This window comes from Dromiciops gliroides, chromosome 1 (assembly GCF_019393635.1).
Source record: "Dromiciops gliroides isolate mDroGli1 chromosome 1, mDroGli1.pri, whole genome shotgun sequence".
Taxonomy (NCBI): domain Eukaryota; kingdom Metazoa; phylum Chordata; class Mammalia; order Microbiotheria; family Microbiotheriidae; genus Dromiciops; species Dromiciops gliroides.
In genome coordinates, this window is record NC_057861.1 from 294,124,758 (window position 1) to 294,138,257 (window position 13,500).

General features: G+C 38.9%; 1 protein-coding gene across 1 annotated transcript in view; it reads right to left on the reverse strand.

The window, feature by feature from the left end:
• Positions 1 to 13,500, reverse strand: part of MRPS28 (mitochondrial ribosomal protein S28) — a 171,054-nt gene that overhangs the window by 81,918 nt on the left and 75,636 nt on the right.

Consider the following 13,500-nt stretch of genomic DNA (forward strand, 5'->3'; position numbering starts at 1 on the left):
GTACACATAGAATTACATAAAAAACCAAGGCAAGGTATTTTCTGTCAGCTAGAGGACTGAGGAATTGCTGCATGCAGGTGTTGCTAAACTGACTTTTGAAGGAAAACAGAGATCCCAAGAGACTGAGATGGGGAGGGAGTACACATTAGGTATAGGAGACAAGCAGTCATGTGTGAGATGGAAAGGCCATTACTACATGGAGGGTAGTAATATATAATAAAGCTAGAAATGATGGTTGTGGTTAAGTTGTGAAAATCTTTAAGTGCCACACAGAGAGATGTTATATTTGATCCTACAGGTTAAGAGGTAAAAGGGAGCAACTGGAGTTTATTAATTGGAGGTGGTGACTTGGTCATGATGCTTAAGGAAAATCAGATTTGCCTGGTGAAAAAGAAATCTCAAGTAATCACAAACCTATTTGCCTCATTTTCCTCATTTATAAAATGAGCTGGAGAAGGAAATTACAAACCACTCCAGTATCTTTGCCAAAAAAAACTCCAAACGGAGTCACAAAGAGTTGGACATGACAAAAAAACCCCAAACAAACCAAAAAATGATTGAGGATGATAGCCAACACTGGGGTGCATTCAAACGGAACCTAGCTCAGTGAAGTCAAGCAGTTGCAGAGATACAAACTTTCTATAGCAGCCAATGGCATTTAGAAGTGAACTTGGTGGGATAATTCTGAGTCCACTCTCCCTAGGGACCAAGGTGGTATAGGGGGAGTGTGTCCCCCAGTATTGGGGAAAATGTAACTTATGTTTTTCTTTTATCTTTTCTGTAAATATCCCTTTTTATAAAGTTGATGAAGAAGAAAAAGACTTGGGGAAGGAACAGGGAAGCCAAATAGTAAACTATTGCAAAGGACCAGGCAAGGAGTGATGAGAACCTGAATTAGGGGGGTAGTTACATGACTGGAAAGAAAAGGAAGTATGTAAGAGATATCATGGAAATAGAAAGCACAAAATCTGGCAAATAAGTGAATAGAAAGAGTGAAGGGAGTCGAGGATGTCATTGAGGTTATAAACCATTAATAGAGAAATCTAGAAGAAGGGTAGGGTTTTTTGCTTTTTCTATATGCCAAGTTTGAGATGCCTATGGAACAATCAAAATATCTAAAAGGTGTTTGTTAATATGGGACTAAAACTAATGTTCCAATGGGAAATAAACCAGTGCTGATGACTCCCAAATCTACATATCCAGACCTCATACCTCTCCCAAGTTTTAGGCCAGTGTTGCCAATTGCTATTTAGATCTGCCATTTCTATTTCCATTTGGAAGTCATATAAGCATCCTAAACTCAAATAAACTAAACAACATTTGCTCTTCCTCTTCCTGCCAATACCCTCAAGCCATCCCTCTTCCCTTCTTCACTACTGTGTCAAGGGCACCATCGCTATTCTAGTCACCAAAGTTTTAACCTGATGATTATATTCCTTTTCATTTTTTACTCACCCCCAATATCAAATCAATAGCCAACACATGTAGGTTCTATCTCTATATCATCTCTCAGATCTTGATCATTCTCTTCATTTATATAATCACTACTCTAGTTCTGGCCCTATAAAGTGCTCACCTAGACTGTAGCAAAACCTTCCTAATTGATATCTCTACTTCTAATTTTTCTTCTCTCTATTCCAACCTATTGCCTTTAGAATAAAATATGAAGTCCTTATTGGTCATTCACTTCATAATGTGGTTCCAACCTATTTCTTCAGATCTATTTTGAACCATACTCTTTCAAGGGCTCTATATTCCGGCCAAATTGGTTTACTTGCTAGTCTCTATAAATGGCATTCTATCTCCTACCTCCTACTACTGCAAAAGTTGTCATGCCTGGAATCTCACTTCTCACCTCCATCTTTTGAAATCCTTAGCTCTATTCAAGGCTAAAGTTACTCATTCAGTACAAGGCCTTTAATAATCTTCTTCATTTATTATACTTTACCTACTACTAACTACTCTATATTTACTTAAGTGAGTGTGGTTTCCTCATAAAATTTAAGTACTTGAAAGAAGGGACTGTTTTGTTTCTGTATTTTTTGTCTTTGTATCCCCTAAGCCTACCTTGGTGCTAGGAACAAAGCAGGCATTTAATCAATACTTGCTGCACCGAGTTCTTGAATTAGCTGCCACTTTACCTAGTTGACTTGTAGTGATCCTGCAGTCCACTAACATCTCTAGATCTTTTTCTGAAAGATATGCTATCTAGGCACATTAACTCCTCTCCTGTATTGAGGGCTTTGGATTTCTGGATCCAAGGATAGGACTTTACATTAATCTTTATTAAAATTCATCTTATTAGTTTCAGCATTGTGCATATTCTATGTTGTCAAAGTCTCCTTATAGCTTGACTGAGTTATTGAGAATCAAAACTATCTGAGAAGGAGAAAAAAGTCCATGCCTTCCCCAGGCTCCCAACTTCTCCAAACAGATCCAGAAAATGCACCAGACCGAAGCTTGATGAGGAAAGCCAAGAAAGAAATCACAATGAGACATTTTTTCAGTCTGGGTTGACAAAGGGAGATGGACAGAGAGGCCTGAGGACGCTGGGGACAGGGTCTGGGCTGGAACCCACCAAAAGTAGCACACTCTAGAGCAGAGAGTACACCAGGGCAAGAGGAGGGCCCAAGACCTATAATGGGCCACATTGACTTCACACAGGGAGTGGGAACAGGTGCTAGCTGGCAGCTCTGTCAATCACTATTCGGTTCTTAGTTGTAGATCCAGGACAGACTGAGGAGAGGATCTATGCCCAGGAGTAGCATGCTGGAGTAAAGAGCAGTTGAGGACCCTGGGCCCTATATATAAGTTCAGAAGCAAATAACAGCAGAGTGGCTCAGACCTCAGAAGATCAGGATCTCACTTTCTGGCTTCTTGCCCTATTTAAGCCTGCAGAAGAATCATCAGGGCAGGCTGATAGTGGCTGAGTCTATTGAGTTGACTGCTGACTGGGGGTGGGAGGAAGTAATTAGAATTTGCTGTGGAAAAGAACATTCTGGAAACACTGAAAGCTTACAGGTTCCCAGCCTGATCTGTCCCTTGGAGCCTGGAATGACACAACATTCAATACTACCCTCTACCCTACCCCCCAAAAAACAGTAAGAGCAGCAGTCAGAACATTCCTTCCAGAAATATGAAGAGCCAGGCCCTAAGATCAAGCCTTCAGTCAGAAAGTAGGCAGCAAGAATGAGTAAGCAAAAAAGAATACCAACATAAAAAGCTATTTTTAGTGATAGGTATGGTTAAGACACAAACCTAGAAAAAGAGAATAACTCTAAAACATCTATTAGTGATGTTCAGAGAAACACAGCTCGGATACAAATCCAATTAAAATTCCAGTAAAAGATGAAGCAAGAAGTTTTTTTTTTTTTTAAAAGAGCTTAAAATGTTTTTATAAGTGAAATAAGAGCACGAAAGGAAAAAAAATCGAAAAGAAGTGAGTTATATTAGAAAGAATTGGGAAGAAAATTAACAGGTTGGCACAAGGATACAAAATTTTGCCCAAGCAAAAAACGCTCTAGAAATTAAAATGGACTAAATGTACTAAACAGAAATCAATGACTATAGGAGACAATGAGAAATATTAAAGCAAAGTCAAAAGACTGAAACAAATAGAAGGAAACAGAAGGTTTCTTAGTAAAAATATGTGACCTGGAAAACAGACTAAAGAGAAAAAAGTTCAAGAACCAATAGATTATTCAAAAACAGTGCTTCCCAAAAGAGCTTTGACAGCATATTTCAAGACATCCTAAAGAAAAACTGCCCAGATCTTTTACAACCAGAGGGCATAATGGAAATAGAAAGGATCTACCAGTCATTTCCTTAAAGAAACTAAAATGGGGGGTGAGCGTGCAGCTAGGTGGTGCAGTGGGTAAAGCACCAGCCCTGGATTCAGGAGGACCTGAGTTTAAATCCAATCTCAGACACTTGACACTGACTAGCTGTGAGACCTTGGGCAAGTCACTTAACCCTCACTGCCCTGTCCAAAAAAAAAAAAAAAAAGGCAGATGGACAAGAATATCTAATCCAGCAAAAATGAATATAATCACGTGGGGGAAAGAGGGATTGGGCTTTTATGAAAAAAGAGGACTCCCTAGCATGAAGATATTAGAGTTGTATAGAAATTATGAATTATGACCCCGATGTTTAAGGCAGTTGGAGTTAAGTGACTTGCCCAGGGTCACACAACTAGTAAGTATCAGAGGTAAGATTTGAACTCAGATCCTCCCAACTTCAGGGTCAGTGCTCCATCAACAAATAAATGATATATAAAGGATAAACTGGGTGTAGTCTCAGAGGGAAGACACTAAGATTAAGGAGGACTGAGAAAGACTTCCTATAGAAGGTGGAACTTTAGCTGAGAGTTGAAGGTAGCCAGGAGGCAGTGATGAGGAGGGTGAGACCTCTAGGCTTGGAGGAGAGCCAATGAAAATACTCAAGAATTGGGAGATAGATGTTGTGTAGGGGGCCAGTGTCGCTTGATCACAGAGTATGCAGAGTAAGGTATAAGAAAACTAGAAAGGTGGGAAGCAGTAAGGTTGTGAAGGGCTTTAAAAGTCAAACAATTTTTTTTTTTTATCCTGCAAGTAACAGAGTTATGAGAATTTACTGAATGGGGGCGGGGAGAGGTTAGTATAAGAGGCAGTGACCTCATCAGATCTGCATTTTAAAAAGGCCAATTTGTCACTCTGAGTGGAGGATGGGAGTCTGGAAATACTTGAGACAAAAACCAGCAGGCAATTAGAAAGGTCCAAGCATAAGGTGACGAGGGTCTGCTGAGGATGGTGGTGGTATAAAAAGGGTGAAGAGTGTTGTATATGAGAGCCGTTATAAAGGTAGAAATAACAGGACTTGACAACTGACTGGAAAAGAGGGGTGAAAGACTGAAGAGTTGTGGCTGGGAGACTAGGAAGATGCCATTACCATCAACACTAATAGCAAGGTTAGGAAGAGAGGGGAGTTTGGGGAAAAGATAAGAAGTTCACTTTTGGACACGCTGAGTTTCAGATGTCTACAGGACATCCAGTTCAAGATGTCCAAAAGGTGACCAGAGAGGTGATACTAGAGGATGGAAGAGAGGTTAGAGCAGGACAAGTCAACATGAGAATCACCTGCATAGAGATGATCACTGAAACCATGAGTGTTGATGGATTCACCAAGTGAAATTATATAGGAGAAAAGGAGTGGTCCCAGGACAAAGCCCTGTGGAACCTCTGGAATTGGTGGGCGTGATTTATAGATTGAAAATCCAGCAAAGGACACAGAGAAGGAGCAATCAGATAGGAGGAGGACCTGGAGAGAGCCATATTAAGAAAACCCAGAGAGAAGATAGGATCAAGGAGAAGAGAAAGATCAGTACTGATCAGTACTGTCAAAGGTTGAAGAGGAGCCAAGAAGGACAAACATTGAGAAAAAGTCCACTAGATCTGTTGATTAAGAGATCATGAAGAACTTGAAGGAGAGCAGTTTCAATTGAATGGTGAGGTTTGAAGCTAGACTGCAAAGAGTTTAGAAAAGATTAAGAAGAAATAGCCCGGGGGCAGCTAGATAGCACAGTGAATAAAGCACTGGCCCTGGATTCAGGAATACCTGAGTTCAAATCCGGCCTCAGACACTTGACACTTACTAGCTGTGTGACCCTGGACAAGTCACTTAACCCCCATTGCCCTGCCAAAAAAAAAAAAAAAAAGAAGAAACAGCCCCCCTCAGCTGTAGGCTGGGTTCTCTTCCCTTTTTAGAAAATTGGGACATTTGGTCTTCTCCTTTTGTTGTATCTCTCCCATTTTCAACTATCAGTTATGAGAAGGTATTTCAGCAATTGCATCTGTCAGTGTTTAGGACCAGATGATATACTTAATTTGGAACAGGTGACTTGAATCCGTCAAATCCAACAAAGTTATCTCTTTACTATCATCAATAATTTATCTACTCTCATTATTTTATCAATTGACTGTGAATTATGTTTGTTCTCTTTTCCATTCCAAAGGTCACTATCTATGGCAGAGAAAACAGAAGCCAAAAAAAAGAAAGAAAGAAAAAGAAAAAGAAAACGACCAGCTTTGTATCTTCTCTGTTGTCTGTGATTATCTTCCCAATCTTCCTGAAAAGGAGTCCCAGGCTTTCAGAGAGCTTCTACTTTCCCAAAAGATAGCTTAAAAACCCTCCCTTATATTAATCTTTGCTGTTCATTATCTTTTTCCTACAGTATCTGTGCTGGTGGTCTGTCTAGACTCTTGGACTCATCGGATACTCCATCTCAGAGATAAAAGCCCTATATTATCCATTCAGATTGGCTTCAAATTCTCAACTCTGGAAAGAGGTTAAGTCCTTCACATTTTAGTCTCACCTGGCAATGCCCACTGTAATCATTCTCTTTCTGAAAAGCAGTAGTGAATACCACATATCGAGGCCTCCCCCTGCCCCTTTCATATGAAACTTTTAGTTATATAAACCTGAAAATGAACTGAGGAAGAGGTTGTCTATGTTTACACTAAATTCACTAATAAAGATGATAAAAACCCACAGGGCCAAACACAAATCCCTGGAGCATGTTATTGCAATCTTCCTTCCAGGGTAATAATGAACCTTTAGATTGTTCTTTCAATCAGGGCATTTAATCAGTTCCACTTACATCCAACTCTATTATTATCTAGCTCTTATTTCTTTTTTTTTTTCTTTTCTTTTTTTTCCAGGGCAATGAGGGTTAAGTGACTTGTCCAGGGTCACACAGCTAGTTAAGTGTCAAGTGTCTGAGGCCGGATTTGAGCTCAGGTCCTCCTGAATCCAGGGCCAATGCTTTATCCACTGCGCCACCTAGCTGCCCCCACTAGCTCTTATTTCAATATCTAAGACAAATCATATAAAGAAATAGTTGTCATTTGCTCTTGCTACTCTGGCACTATGGGATCATAGATTCAGATCTTGGAAATGTCTTAGAAACACTGACTTGCCCAAGATAACAGGCAAAAATGGGCAGAGACAGCATTTGAACACAGTTAATCTGACTCCAGTGCACCTTCTAAGATAATCACTTAAAAGACGGAATACTTCATTTGAAAGTCTATATTGGGAGCAGCTAGGTGGCACAGTGGATAAAGGACAGGCCCTGGATTCAGGAAGACCTGAGTTCAAATCCGGCTTCAGACACTTGACACTTACTATCTGTGTGACCCTGGGCAAGTCACTTAACCTTCACTGTCCCAGGCCAAAAAAAAGGTCTATATTGCTTCTCCTCAGAAGCAGCTTTAAGATTTGCAAAGCACTTCACATATACTATTTCATTTGATTTTCCTAAGAGGTAGGTGTTATTATTATCACAACTCTACTGATGAGAAAACTGAGACTAAAAGAAGCTAAGTGACCTACCCAGGGTCACCCAAATACTAAATGTGTGAGACAGGAAGTGAACTCAGGTCTCCTGACTCCTGGTCACTCTATTCATTGTACCACTTATTTGCAACTAATAACCTCAAAAGGGATTATTTGTTTGTTAAATATATAATGGTACTGTCAGTAAGTCAGTAAAAATTTATTAAGCATTTACTATGTACTAGGCACTGTGACAAGCACTGGGAATACAAACAAAGGTAAAATACAGTTTCTGTCGTCATGGAACCCATGATCTAATGGGAGAAAGCAACACATAAAAAGAAGCTGAAAGCAAGGGGAAGAGGTTGGTTAGAAGAAGTACCCAGTTGGTGAGAAGGTACCCAGTGTGGTGGCATGATAAAGTTATAACTACAACTACACCAACAGTAATAGCTAACATTTATGTCGTGCTTACTATGTTCCAGGCACTATGCTAAGCACTTTACAAATATGATCTCATTTAATCTTCCAAACAATGCTGGGAAGGAGGTGCCATTTTACAACTGAGGAAGCTGAGGCAAAAAGAGGTTAAGTGATGAGCCATGGGTCAATCATCTAGTAAAATGCCTGAGGATGTTTGAACTCAGGACCTCCTGATACCAGACTCTATGCGTTCTGCCATCTACCTGCCCCAGGTGGAAAACCATAAAATATATTGCCTGCACACACATAATATGCAGATAGAAACATTGGTGGATATCAATTTTTACTTAGGTTAAGAGTTGCTTTTTTCTCCACTGTATCTTAGTTGAATGCAATAGTAAGCCCAGGACTCTAGCCCCTGATTTTCAGCGGGGGGAGGGGGGGGAACATCCCTGTGTTTGCTGGCTTTGTTGTTGTTAAGGAGATGTTTTCATTGATTCTCTGATAAAATTAGCCTGATTCAGTGTTCAAGGAAGGTAAATTTTTCACTCTCTAACAAAAACTTGGGAAAAATTAAGAGTAGTCTGGCAGAAATGAGGTACAGACCAATATATTATATAATATATTAAGAGGGGTATTTCAATTTTTAACTTTATTTTATTTTTAAAATTTTTTGCAGGGTAATGAGGGTTGAATGACTTTCCCAAGGTCTCACAGGTAGTAAGTATCAAGTGTCTGAGGCCAGATTTGAACTCAGGTTCTCCAGAATCCAGGGCGAGTGCTTTATCCACTGTGCCACCCAGCAGCCAAGATGGATAGATATTTCAAATGGATAAAAAACAGACATAAAAGGTAATATTTAGAGCAAATTAGAGGAGAGAGAATGAAATTACCTTTCAGATCTATGGATAGAAGAAAAATTGAGGACCAAATAAGTGATAGAGAGGATCAAAGAAGATAAAGGAGACAATTTTGCTTATATAAAATTAAAATGTTTGCACAAATAAAACTAATGCAGCTAAAATTATCAGGAAAATAACTTGGAAAAAAATCTGTGTAGAAAGTTTCTCTGATAAGTTTCATATCCAAAATATACAAGAAACTAGTTCAAATTTGTTGAATTCCCAATAGACAAATGGTCAAAGGATATGAACAGGTAATTTGCAAAGGAAGAAATTAAAGTTATCAATAACCACATGAAAAAAATTCCAAATCACTTACATTCAGAAAAATGCAAAATAAACCATCTTGGAGATTCTTCCTCCATATTCATCAGATTGCGAAATATGACAAAAGAGTAAAATAATAAATGTAGGAGGGACTATAGGAAAACAGGCACATTAACACACTATAGGATGAGCTAGGAATTTGTATAGATCTTCTGGAAAGGAAAGTGGAACTACATATGTCTCCAAAATAACAAAAACAACACATACTAATAGCATAGGAATTAGCAAGGCAGCTCTTCCTTGAGGAAAAGACAGAAGGCAGCACATGACAGGTAGGTCAAACTATTGTTATCACACCTTGGGACCATATTCCTCAAACCCAGATAGAAACAGCCCCAGATCCTGAACTTAAGAAGTTTGGTGGTAGCAATGACCTTCAAACTACCAGACCTGCCTCTAACACAGCACCCATAGGCATTATTACATCAGATTACTGTGGAGAGGGGGCTTATCTTCCTCATCACCATAAGGAATAACTACTTCATAACTGCCACCATCAGCAGCAGTCAGTTAAACACAAGATCCCAGGAGTAGCAGCACCTCTCAGTCCCCTAATCCTGCTTCCAACCATCATCCAAGGAAGCAGCTCCTAGGGAGAAGGGGCCAGCATTCTGGACCAAATACCAACCAACTTTGATACAGGACAGGAATACCAGCCTAGCTAAAGATGCAAAGGACTTTGAGGGAGAGATAGAGGCAGGCAAGTCAAACCATCACTACCTTCCATCTTGACCACCATCTCCCATCAGACCCTGGCGGAGACTGCCCAGGGCCCTGAACCCAAATGCCTTAAAAATAGCAATTCTTGGGGGTAGCTAGGTGGCACAGTGGATAGAGCACTGGCCCTGGATTCAGGAGGACCTGAGTTCAAATCCAGCTTCAGACACTTGACACTTACTAGCTGTGTGACCCTGGGCAAGTCACTTAACCCCAATTGCCTCACCAAACAAACAACAAACAAATAAACAAATAAAAAATAGCAATTCTTTCAGCCCAGGGCCCATAGTCATTAACCCAGGAATAAAGCCCTGTGGAGAATCAGCCTGACAACTGCCCTGCAGGTGCTACAGCCACAGCTACTAAAGACTCATGGGGGAAAAAATTCTTGCCACCAAAGTCCTTGGCACTGTCACATAGTTCCACATTAGAAAATGAAATGATGTTTATCAGTGGAAATGACATTAAAGAACAGATAGTAGCACCCATTTTGCCATTGTACCCTATGAACTATCTGATTTGCAGCTGAAACCTTCCATGTGTATTATCTCCTACACCAGAATGCAAGCTCTTTAAGAGCAGGGCTCATCTGATTTTCCTGTTTGCACCTTTGGTGCTTAGCTCAGTGCTCTGTGCATTAATAAGCACTTACAAATGCCTTTTCATTCAGTCATACTACACACACACACACACACACACACACACACACACACACACACACACACACACACTCTCTCTGCTTGGCATTTAATGTTCTTTACAAGCTGGGTCCCTTCCTACCTTTCCAGTTTTCTCATACTTTACTTCCTCATACTCTACAAATCAGTGACACTGGCCTTGCTGTTCCTCAAACTGGCCACTCCATCTCCTGACTTTATGCCTTTTCATTGGGATTCTCCCATGCTGGGACATTTTCCCTGCTTGCCTCTGCTTCCTGCATCAAATTCTGTCTTCCATGTACACTGTACATATTTTCCATGTACAGTTCTCTGTAGGTTTGTTTCCTGCATCAGAACATGAGCTTCTTGAGAACAAGGACTGCCTATGAGACACACACACATGTATCCAAGTCTAAACATATATGTATGTGTACCAGTCAGTCAAGCATATAGGAATTTTTGTGTGTAGACACATTAATATATGTTAATATATTAAACATATACAACATACGTATATGTATTTATCATCTCTTTGGAGGGGCTTGGAGCAGTGAATTTCTTAAGAATATATGATCTATGTACTAATTATAAAAGTAAGTTTGCTTCAAATTTTATTAGAATATTACCTATTTTAAAACAAATTATTAGACTATCTAATTCATATCATATATACTTAATAAATGTTGAATTAAATCAATCTCCATGGATCAAGTCAACATGCAACAAAGAAAAGCCTTGTTCTTTCAGATTTAAACATTTCCTTACACTGGTTTTTAAAGCTGTTTTTAAAACCACTACCTCAAAGCAATTTTTTCATTTTGAAAGACCACAGTCTTATATGATAATGAGGGTGAGGATGAAAAATTGGAATTCTTTGCTTTCTGGAAAAATCACAGAGAATATGCACTGATTGATTCAAAATTCAACACAGTCAAAATTGTCCCAGCATGATTAATTCCAAAATCTCAAATCCCTACAACATCCTGTTTTATTGTGAATATTGCTTTCTGCACAGTACAGTCTAAGAAAGCTGACAGAGATTTGCTCAGTATATTTAAACTAGCTCCTTTGAATGGAGTGTGGCTATGTGCAGTGAATCACTGCAGAAGCCGAGTTTGATGACAGGTACCTTTTTTCCTTTTTGCAGCACAAATACAATAGCAAGGCTGGATGGGAAAATGCCTGGCTGCTTTGTCTCTTGTCTGGACAGCATCTCACTTTCCCACAACAGGTAGGCACAAGCACAGAACGCTGCTGAATACTCAAGACTTTGCCAAGAGGCTGAAACCCACTGGTTTCTGCTGCTGTCTCAGGCGGCCCATTTTCTACTATCGCTGGCTTTTTGCCAAGGTCTAATTAAGCCACTGAGAATGTCAGATTTTTAACCCTCTCTCTACTTACAATCATTTATAAAACACTATGATGTTCTTTTCCTGATTAGAGATATGAACCCATCAGTACCAATATATAAAAGAACTTTGAATAGGATGAGTGACGACCGTGGGTTGAGTACACACATTACAATACTTACTACCATAGAGAGAAAAGCTGAGTCATTTCAAGAAATAACTCCCCAAACTACGTGTGTAGGTTGGGTTTATTAGCTGAATGATGAAGGGCTATTTTTGGAGAGGAAGGACACAAATAACTCTACATTTTAATCAAGCTTAATCTTAGGGCAATAATTTTCTATCAATAAAAAGAGTAAAAAAGCCTTTTGGTCACAATGTCTGTTGTGAATCCTTTTTACTCTACGAACAAAACATTACTGAGCTTTTGAAATTCCCAGAGCCATTTCTGTTCATTAAAAGGAGAAAGCACCCTTTTAAGATTTGAATGCTTTATCTTTTACAAAATGAAAAGATCAAACATAAAACCTTATTTGTAGGCATAGCAATAGTGTCTCTGGGTCTCGTGCTATGATCAACAGCAATGAGGATGAATGAGGGGAAGCAGTGACAATAGTCAGAATGGGTGAAAGGAAGCTCTCTGTTAAGGCTAGCTTGTACTGATTGCAATCTTTAGACCCATGGCCCATAACTCTGTTTAACTACTACATCCTGAATAAAAAGTTAATTCTGCTCTAATGAGGTAAGCAAGAGAAGTTGCACTAAAGGAGGAACACAGAGTACCTAATTGAGCCCTTTCAACCTGGATATCAGAAAAGATCTCCATTTTAAGATGTTAAGAATATCTAACTTAGGCACATGAAAAATGGAGGAAATCAATTAGATTCATTATTTTCTCTTTATGACAAGAGACTCTCTCATTCATCCTAACATGCAATTATATAATAATTCTTATTTCACATTAATTGGCAACAGACACCTAATAGAGATGCTCTGTTTTACTTCCACCCCATGTTAATAGTGATATGATTTAAGATAGGACAAAACAAGCCACCAGCAGTACCACGTCGATACAACACAATGCTTTTATAATCCCATTTTATTTTGATGTCTTACAATTTCATCTTCATTGGACTCCAATTATATGTCATAAAGAACTGATTTTATTTTATAGGCAGGCAACTTAGTTTTTTAAATGGCTTCCCAAATAACTATCAGGGGTATAAAGAATGGAAGCATTTCTCTCAGATAGAGGTGGTACATTTCACACCTACATAACACCCTAACTATCCCAGAACAAAAGAGTGCCTTAATTAGTTGCTGGCAAAGAGCCCCATCCTTCCCAAATCCGGGTTCTTATAAGACAGCATATGGCCCATTATTTCCTACAAATCTGGAAAGTCTTTAGAAATTGTTAATAACTGTCTAAACAATTTAGTATAATAAAGAAACAACACTGAAAAGTAAAATCATTTTTATTTGAAAAAATGAAGAATTTTTAAAGCTTACACATTTAAGGGGTAAGAAGAGAAATCCCAAGCACTCTGCAATCCTTAACATTCTTCTCACAGAAATCAAAATAACAAGAGTCTAAAAAAAGTTAATGTAAACAAATTCATAGAAATAGTGATTTCAAATGTCCTTAGTATTTGCTAAGTAATTGTGATGATATATCATGAAATCAATGAGATATATTAGAAGGCACAAGAATGACAGTTTTTAAGCAAGTCTCATTTCCCTTCTCCTTACAATATTCCAAATAGAAAGCATCAACTCTAAATAAAGGGAGACCTAACAAGGATTTTAAAGTGG